Source organism: Phoca vitulina, unplaced genomic scaffold (genome assembly GCF_004348235.1).
Source record: "Phoca vitulina isolate PV1807 unplaced genomic scaffold, GSC_HSeal_1.0 scaffold2, whole genome shotgun sequence".
Taxonomy (NCBI): domain Eukaryota; kingdom Metazoa; phylum Chordata; class Mammalia; order Carnivora; family Phocidae; genus Phoca; species Phoca vitulina.
The window spans coordinates 29,347,736-29,358,188 of NW_022589705.1; the positions used below are offsets into that span (position 1 = coordinate 29,347,736).

The 10,453-nt window shown below is 41.3% G+C and overlaps 1 non-coding gene across 1 annotated transcript; it reads left to right on the forward strand.

The window, feature by feature from the left end:
* Nucleotides 1-596: 596 nt before the first annotated feature.
* Nucleotides 597-703, forward strand: LOC116626765. The gene has a single exon (XR_004298332.1). It is a non-coding gene; the product is annotated as a U6 spliceosomal RNA (small nuclear RNA).
* The last annotated feature ends 9,750 nt before the right edge of the window (nt 704-10,453 follow it).

The following is a 10,453-nucleotide window of genomic DNA, read 5'->3' on the forward strand; positions in this document are numbered from 1 at the left end:
GTGAGAATAAATTTGGCTTTTCATCCAGTTCCCATCTATACAAGTTTGAATATTTTAACTATCACATATATATACAATATTACGTGTGTGTGTGTGTGTGTGTGTGTGTGTATAACATTTAAAAGCAAAAAAATCATAAATAGGAAAAACTTCAATGGAACTTATATATATGATAGATATTTCATTACTACTAAGCAGAATCAGCACAGAAAATTTACTAGCAAATATCTGTTGATTCAACAAATTCTTTGAGCACCTACTCTGTGTGTGTTCCTGTGCTCAGCACTGAGTCTATAACAGTGAGCCAGATAGACGCGGCCCCTATGATGAAAGAGATTACTGTCTATCCATTAAGATAGGAATTAAACAAATAATTACACAAATACCTTGCTCAATACACTTGTGTTACATGCTGTGAAGGATGAATATATAGTGAGAAAATATAACAGGGGAATGTAAGCCTGGGAAACCAAGTTGCTTTGGGCAAAGTTGTATAATAAGCAAAGTTTAACAAAATCTGAATTCTTGGTACTAACATATTTCTTTGGACACAGGAAATAACCAGTAAGAGACAAATGTTTAACTAAAAGCAACTAGTGCCCTCTTCGGCAGCACACATACTAAAATTCAAATGACACAGAGAAGATTAGCCTGGTCCCTGCACAAGGATGACATGCAAATTCATGAAGCATTCCACATTTTTTTAAAAAAACAAGCAAAAATTAAAAAATAAAAGCAACTAAACTAGTTCCCACTTAAGTAAATTCTGTCCCTTACTCTATATAACTCAAAAAGCATTTACAGATTTCCATGGTTTTAAGTTTTCTGACTTGAGAAATTTTTCCCCAAAATGAATCAGGTCACATAATTTTGTTTCAAAAAATAATATATTGAAAGCTGACAATTTGGCAATCTGCTGTAAGGCTAGGTAAAGATCAACCCACTTTAACATGCAAAAAAAAAAGCCTAGTATTTCCAGAGCTGTCAAGAACTTCAAGTTATGAAGGAAGTAATTTGATCTCCTGCACTTAAAAACTAGTTACTTACCCATTTCCATCAGCATTCACTCATATAAACTAAGTGTGAGGACCAGAAAGCATATTTTTATTCAGCCTGTATCCAATGGGATACAGAATAGAATGTGAGAAAGTAGTAGGTCTTCTGATATGATCAGAGGGCTAGTCAGTCAAGGAGGCCTGTCTTGAACAGAAGAGTTTTGGGGGGATACCAAAGAGAATTTTGGTGAAATAATTTTATAATTTAATAAAAGTGTCATGACCGGCCCTTAAAGTAGTCTGGGCTTTCTCATGTGCCATGTCAAAACTGACATGGTAAAGCCAATTATCAACTGCCAAGACCCCCAAATGGGCCACCTCAACGACAATGAACATTTGTACCCTTCCTTCCATCTATCTACCTGACACTGAGATTCCTGGGGCCACACTATCTGCACCCACACATACCACTGCTGATTCTTCTGGTTTGGCAATCTGTTAACTATTTGATCAGACTAGAAGGGCAGATTGGGACACTTCGTTACTGGTTGTTCCTTTGGAAAGAATCAATGAATGTCTATTCCAAGCCCACAACTCCATATGCACAGATGCACTGGATAGGATGCATAGAAAGAGTTCATTTTTGTGCAAACCAAGCAAAACCTAACAAGCAAAAAGTTTTCTTTCCCACAAATGAAAAAGTTATACTTCAACTTGTTTACTACAGTTCTTAAAATGACAAATGCAATAATAGATAAATCAAAGCCTTTTAACATAGAAAAGTCAACAGACACTAGGTTGCTGATTGCCTCTATGTGCATCTCCATCTTGGAAATTTTGCCAAACCCCTAGGAAAATTGAAATTAGGATAATAATTTCAAAGAAGTTTAAATTTCAGATTGACTTCCTTGGGAAACCCAAAAAGACAGCAGTATTCATTCCTCAATGTTCCTTTGTGGGGTTTTTTGTTTTTTTCTTTGGGGGGCTAGGGAGGGAGTATTTTGCTTTTGTTAAATCACTTCCAGTATCCTAATCACACTAATAGTCCCTGCTTTAGAGAATACCTGATATTTTGTAATAGCCTGTTCCAGAATCATCTTAGAAACATGTATACAGCATTTACTGCCGGGCCACAGTGCTAAGTGCTTTATATATATTAACTCATGTAATACTTACACAGCCCTAGAGGGTTGGCATTCAGAGAGGTTGTACAACCTGTCCAAAGTCACACAGCTAAATAGGTGGTGGAGCTGGCATCTGAACCCAAGCAGCCTGCCCTGGTATATAAAGCATAACTTGGAAATAAATATCATATTTTCACTTTGACTTCCATCATTGTTTCATCAACGTTCATCTTGAGGCTTCGCAAGCCTCAGGTGTCTGTCGGATATTCCTCTGCCTCCTGAACATTCTCTCCCTTCCCCCACTGGTTCTCTACCTGCATTTCCGGGCTGCCTGTCAGATAGTTAATGATCTGCACACAAACACTTACATGAACTAGTGGAGCTAAGCCTTTTAAAAGAATCCTAGGGGAATCCTTTAAAGATGCTTTTACAATATGAATAATCACCCCCTAATTTATTCATCTGTAAATTTTTGTTTGCATATAATAGATTTTCTTCAGGCAGGACCAAACTGATTCATGCTTTTTTAGCTTTTCTCAGACGCATCACCTTTGCTTTGCCATTTTGTGATTCAAGAAACCCGATTATTTTAACGTCCACAACAACCGTTCTCCTTTTAGAGTTTATAAAAGTGAAAGATATGTAGCACAAAAACTCTTTGTCAGGGAATATTTCTCGTGAAATGGAAATTTTAGCTCCTCTTACTTACTTGGAATGCTTATTTGTTCAGACACAGGACAGTGAAAATAAAATTTGAGGGTCCAGAATATTATTTCTATCCATTTTAATTTTGTCAGGCCAGACCCAGTTTCCAAAGCAGATGAAATTAAATTTTTATATCAACTCACTTCTCACTTTAATGTCAAGAAATTTGCTGTTCTATATGCTTAGACTTTCGAGTAAATATCAGCTAACCCTGATTGCTGCAATCACCTCTTTGACTGATCTACCAGCTCTGTGAGTCCCACCCTCTGGCAGATTTAGTTTTCGGAGATCAGCAACAAAAACCAGACGAAAGCCTATCTTCATGTGCTTTGAAAGAAACTAAGGAGAATCGGCATACGCAGATATCCCAAAGTTGCCACCAGCTCAATCAAGGGTATGAATGCAGAACTTCGCATTGGGAGCATATAGTGGTTTTGGTCTCCCTTGCTGAACCCCACATTTTGATTTGAAGTACTCCCCTTCAAGTCCGAGGTTCAAATTTAGCTCTTCTGTTGTAATACGATAACGTCCACGATGAATGGCAAGCGATGGAGATCACCATTAATGGGGATAGCCTATTTGCTTTTCCCTGAGGTCTCTGAAACACATTTTCTAAACTCTTCCATGTGGCCCAGCCCATGTTATGGATTTGTTAATTTTGCAATACATTTGATTGAAACATCATAATTCTTTCCATGACAATAGTGTCTGATGTTACAGATGCCCAACGAGCAAGGTCAATAGTTGACAGATGGAAGTTGGAGCCAAGCAATTACATTTCCCAAACCATTATAAAGAATGTAACTGAAGAAAGGTGGAAGCGGGCCTAAAACACACCTAACAATAAAAAGCACAAAAATAAATACTTCAAATTTAATGAATCTTTCTTTGATATGACAACCAATCCAAGAATCTCTGCATTCCCTTTCTCTGGTAAAAGTCAAAACATTTTTGAGGCGGTGGCAGTTTATCTAAATTATTGTTTTTCCTCCATCAGTCTTTAGGCTTAATCTCATTTGCTTTTATGGATATGGTAACCCTTTTGAATAGCTTTTAACCTTTTAAAAGTTGCCTTGACCCGAAGAGCCTAAAAAAATTTTAATACAATATTGAATAATAAAAATTGAACAATTGAATGCTTTTCTTACCAGCAGTCTGCATGCAGTGCTGCGGGTCCCAGAGCAGAGTTTCTGTCTGAATGAAAAAAAAATTAAAATACCTGTGTGTAGCTTGCTTCTAGCAGAAACCTTCAGCTCTGACCTCTGTTTCATTGGCTCCATTGTTCCTTCTGCCACCACGATATATTGGCTTTCTCTTTTCCAAAGAAAGAGTGTGCTTCCTCCCGCAGCACGTCAGCTTCAAAGGGCTCTTACTTCAAGTGTCCAGTGCATCATTATGGTAAATTTAAGAAATCCTCAGCTTAAGATTGTCTCTTTCAATTGCATATAATGCAGATAACTTCATGGCTAAATGTTATAAACCAAGCCTTTTGTTGGCTTTGTTGTTTTGGTTTTTCTTTTCTTACCATAGTCTCTAGGACATTTTCTATTTTGTGTTTAGTAAGATGCAAGATGCAGGACAAGATGATGATCCACAAATACAACTCAATTTTTTTTTAAATCTTTGTGTTGTGGAACTTAATTACCAAGTTAAAGACAAGATGGCATTCCTGCCATCCACCTTGGGGAAAGGGATGGGGGGGGGGCCTCTGGCTGAATGCCAGCCTGGGTTCGGGGTGGGGGGGCAGTTCGTGGTGAAGGCCTGGAGAGCAGCGCCTCCCCTGGGAAGAGCTACCTCCCACCTGGCCGACCCGGCGAGGAGCCACACTTGGCATCCAGAGCCTGGGAAGCCCTATTGTGGGGGATGTCAGTCAGCTGACATCCTGCCTCCTGCTCTCTCTATCTGAGAGGGGGATCTGCATTTTCTAAGCCAATTGGCAGCATGCACCACCAACAGCAATGCACTGCAGGCCTGTGGTCTAGACTGTCACCCTGTGATAAGTGTGCCAGTTCAGTGGTGCAAAGGTTTTCAGATACCCTCCCTTGGGCTCTCATTCTCCTCCTCCTCCTCCCCTCTCCCTCACACACACTGAGCATCGGGCTCTCAAGTGCCCTTCTCCACATAGTTACAATAACCCATCCTGGCCAGTGATGCTTAAAATTGAACCATGGTTCAGGGGAGTAGTAGGCTCTCCCCGCAAGCACCCTAATGTGTGAAACAGCCATGCCAGGTAGCTCCCTCCCTTCTCCGAACCAACTACTTATAGAGACCATCTGTCAGTGGAAGTGCGTTTTTAGGCAAGTTCTCTAACCTAGCATTTGAAGGATATACAAACTTGTACGTGTATAGTTTTTCTCTAAGAGCAAGTATCTCCCTAATTGTCCTCTCAAGCAGCCTGCTTCCACCGTGGGCCTAGAAACAGGAGAGGAGGCCAGGTACTGGAGCCCGCCTGGGGACTGAGCAGGTACCTCCACCATGACCACGTTTGTACAGCTGAGGCTTGGCACGCGGGGCTTTTTAGATGGTTGGAATTATTTCATTTGGCACCACGATCGCCTCAAATGATACATATTTTCAGGGAAAGAAACACTGCGAAAGTAAACTTGAACCAATAGGGACATTTATTCTCCAGGTTTAAAATTAATTTCCTGTATTTCTCTGGCTTTAGAAAAAATTCTATTGGAACTGCAACTTTATGAGAAGAAAAATCAGAAACTATTTCTTTTACACTGAGCCCAGTATCAGATGAAATGGAAATGTAAGGATTTCCTTAGCGTTAACCCACTGGAATTCTCCAGCTGAGAACTGAGGTCTGCAGGCTGTTTTAGGTTAAGACCTTGCTCCACTCCATGTTAGGTAATCAGATGTCATTTAGGCAAAATAAATGAGAAGTACTCAAGGAATCAGAAGAGGTGAAAGAGCAGAATCTGGTTTGGATAAAAGTTTAATTCTTCAGTTCCAAGAGGCATAGCCCTTCGAAGATGCTGAGCAAAGTCAGACAGGAGTGGCCGAGTAATGAAGATGGATGCAGCTTGTTATCAGCAAGCCGTTTACTAGGGCTTGACGTAACCTTAAACATTGCAGATAGCTCAATGGCACTTGCCACTAAACCCCTAATTAATGAATAGCAGGCCCTAAATTAACAATGTGCATTTACAGATGAATTCTGGGCACTCATTAAATGATGTTCAAATACCAAGCAGCAACTGTTGGCTTATTCCTGCTGGATTGCTCCATCCACTGGGCGTTTGGGAGGAATTTCCACCAGGGCTTTCCTGTCTGCTAGGCCTAGAGACCAGCTGAGGAGCAGAAAGGGACACCGTTCTCAGGGGGTATACGGGGCAAGGGGATGCGAGCTCAGCTCTGAGCCGTAACACCTGTGCTGCCATTTTTAGGGGATCAGAAACAATCTCAAATGGAGCCGGTGCTGACAATAAAAGTTAAAAAAAAAAAAAAAAGTTTGAATCCTAACCAACTCTGCCAGGGAAGGAATGAGACTTCGCAGAGAGCAGCCTCACAGTACACGTTCGTGGGCGGGCTGGAATGTACTCCGGGGGCGGAGGGTTTAGACAATGTGTAGATTTGCTTGGCCAAAGCTTCATTAATAAACAATTAAGGGCTTGTGGTGAGGGAGCCGGGGTCTGGCGGCAGCCCGCCGTCCTCACTGTCCTTCCAATGAAGCGGGAGGCCCAGCCCCAAAGCCCAGGCGCTGTGACCAGAGCCAACCAAAAACGCTTTCTGCAGCAAACGGTAGCCAAGCTAATTATCTAGCACCTTGTGGGGGGGGCGGGAGGGGGGTTTCCTCTGGATGTCGAGGAATAAAATGGGGAGCTGCGGGCTTGTAACGTAACAAGGATGTAGACCCCACGTGGGAAGGTGTATATATGACTATTAAATAATATTATTACCTTCAAGTCGTGCGGAAGTAAAATAAAGATGGAAGCCAAGTATGAGTAAGGAACTGGAAAGTAAATTAAGTGGAAAAGAAACATTTTCTAAACTTTTGTGGGAGGCAGCAATAAAAAAGGATCCTTGCAAGGCTATGGTGAGGAGCAGAATGGATTTAAGGGGAGAGGATGTTCCGCAAACATCTCCCTTTGAGTCATGTCTGCTCTGGCTAAAATCCTGAGGCGGGGCCCTTCTGTTGTGAAGGGAAAGCATCTGAGGTTTATGAGCGGTCACTCTCCGGAAGCATCCATGCTAAAGAAAGCACAGCTGCCTGCCCGCTGAGGGCACAGGGCAGAGGCTGTGTGACAGACCGGGCAAATTCCCCGCGCTGCAGTGCCAAGATCCATGTATGGTCAAAAGCAAAGGCATTCTCTTGTTTCTATGGATCATTCCCACATCGGGCTTTTCAAATTTGGGTTTGTGTATGTTTAGGGACAGGGTATTCCTATGGCCCCATAGAGGCAGTATAAAAACAAACCGGTTGCCAAAGCAGAAAAACAACAACAACAACAACAAAAGCCCAAACTCTTAATTTGAAAATGCCAAAGGGACTTGTGTTGGGGTGGGGGCTAGGGGATGGGGGTGCTGTACTCTCCACGTCTGCCACCTAAATATTCCTAAGTAATTACTGGGTAGGAATTGAACTGAGGGGGTGGGGGGAACAGGTGTTTCCCTTTTCCCAAGGGCATTTCTCATTTATTATATATCTAGTCCAAAGTTTCTTTTTGAGCAGACTTTGTCACAACCAGCCAAACAGAGGCTGTGTGAAAAAAGCACCTTAAGCAATCATTTTAAGAGCTGCCCTCATTCCACATTGTGTGACTGAATACAAATCCTTTATTCTTCCCAGTTTGATGATGAAATGGAGATTTAACCTCTGCTTGCCATCATTATCAGTTCACTGAGTTTCTGAGTATAAACCACAAAGCTCCTGAAAATGTAAGTTACTGGATGTTTGCCCTCGCCCCATTCCCCCCACGCCCAAAGCAATCCAAATACAGAGCTTACTGGGAGGGGAGAAGATCAATAGGAAACACTTTCTTATTACAACATTCCCCTGGATTTCTCAGAACTCCATCCATAGTGGATTTCTAGTCTCAGTGGTCATACAATTAGGAAAAAAAGTGAACTTCAGACAATAAAAGAGAATGAGCAAAGGACAGACACGAATCACAGTTATCTTTTTCTACCTCCATTATAAGCTGTATAACCCAGCTCATCATGGCATATATGCGTAGGCCACATTTCCCCAGGTTTCAAAAGCCTGATGGTTCAATCAGAAATGTATGTCACAATAAAGCAACAAAAGACCTGTCCTTTACATAACCCTCACTGGCAACATCTCGAGATTCCCTCGTCCGTTTTCTGATTCAAGGGGTCCCTGGGGTGTGTCTCGTGTGTGTCCCAGATCATTGCCAGTGTCCTCTGCATCCGCTTTATGGCGTTTCCTCAACTTTCTGTCATTCCTGACTCCTAGAATGACACTCCAGATGTTAAAACTGACATCAGTCCTCTAGCCAAATATTTCCATCCCAACATAATTTTTAAGAGTGTGACCTTGGCCTGGAGAAGCTTTCCTGGGCCTAAATAAAAGGAGCCCATTCTTCCTCTGTCTAACATATTATCTAGGAAGTTAAAGGCTGGCCATTTATTCTTGGGAGGGTTTTCTCCTTGGGGGGCAAGTCATCAACTCCAACCTGACAGCTATTAATCCTCTCCTCTGTCCAAAGAAAGTTTCACCAGCTAATTTCATGAACCCAGACAAACATGTCTAAGTATGCCCATATATACAGTGGAGACCTTCACTCCATGATCCTCAAATACAAATGATTAGGTGAAATAATTTTTCCAAAAATGTTGTTACTACATACAGGATAATATATTGACCCAGTTGTCAGCCTTATCCTGTAACATCAGTGTTTTTGTAGGACTGCCTCTTGTATTAAGGAAATCCTATTTGCTATAACAAAAGAACCCCAAGAGGCATTAATTGATAAAACATAACAGTTTATTTCTCACTTGAAAAACCCCAGAATGGGTGCTTTTTCAGGAAAATGATCCAGGGTCCCAGACTCATTCCACATTATAGCTCCACTGTCTTTAACACATGGCCCCCAAGGTCACCACACTCTTTGACATCAAACTGAGAGAAGGGGAAAGAGAGGCACACTGTTTCTTAATGCTCTTGACTCAGCATCAACACACTGCATACGATCCATTGGTGAAAACCAATTATATCATCCCTACTAGATATAAGGGGTGGGGAGCTAAAAATATAGTCCATGGCTGAGAAATCATTTCCAATCGATAACTCTATACCTTGGAAGAGGAGAACGAATGTTGAGGACAGCCAACCACTTCTGCCAGAATACTAGGCTGATTATATATATATGTATGTGTGTGTGTGTGTGCACATATATATATATATATATAAAACATATTGTTCACATATATATAAACAAAAGAACTATGACAGTATATATTCAATTTCAATTTGCCCTTATTTTGAACTTTTTATAGTCCAGGTGTATTATCGTATTTAGTTCTTACCATAAGCCTAAAATGAGACAGGTGCACTTTCCAAATAGAGGAAGTATGGAATCTTAGAAAACTGTTGAAGGATAAACATGAGTTGGAGAAGATGATATCAATGGGAATGGTAGAGTGAGGACCTCCAAAACTCTGCTCCATCATAAAGCAAAAACAACACCAGCCAAAAATTGTCAGAATCAAATTTTTCAAAACTCTGGAAATTAACCAAAGGCTTGCAATGAGGAGTATTTACTCAAGAAAAACAGCTGAATCTCCGTAAGAAAAGCAAGCTTTGTGGTATGATAACTTGTCCTATTCCCATCCCACTTTCCTCAGTGCTGATGTAAACTTGAAAACCAACAATCCAACAATTACAGTAAAAACCAGCAGCCTAGCAGCCACTGGAGGGGTCGAAGTGAACTGTCATTATTTTACCAGTCTGCCAGTTTCCTGAAAACCCCCACTTGAAGGATTATCTCTATTTGACCTGACTCAGAGCTCACTTAGGGTGAAAAGCCTTGTGTTTGTCAAAAACAATCAGCAGCAATTGTATAACATTGCAGTTACCTGAGGCAGTGATAATAATTGGGACAAATTAGAAGCTAACCAAAAAAAACTTAAAAATCTTGGGAATGAGGGTGCCTGGGTGGCTCAGTTGGTTAAGCGACTGCCTTCGGCTCAGGTCATGATCCTGGAGTCCTGGGATCGAGTCCCACGTCGGGCTCCCTGCTCAGCAGGGAGTCTGCTTCTCTCTCTGACCCTTCCCTCTCATGCTCTCTCTCTCTATCTCATTCTCTCTCTCAAATAAATAAATAAAATCTTTAAAAAAAAAAAAAAAAAAAAAATCTTGGGAATGAAATGTTCATTGCAGCTTTAAAAATGCTGACATATTTCTGGGAATCTAGAAATCCATGTGCATGTATAGAGCTGTTCACATATCTAGGTAAGAGCTGAGAAGGCCCTAAACTTACATGTCTGGCTAATCTTGAGGCTCTCTGGAAGCAAGATGCAAAGGCTAATGTAGAGTTGTAGACCTCCAACCTGAGTGTTGAAGATGGATCCCAATACACATGCAAAGCCCTTCAGCAAAGGCTGGGAGACTTACTGGCTCCAGGTATTTAAGAAAATCTCTTCCCAATCATTAGGTTT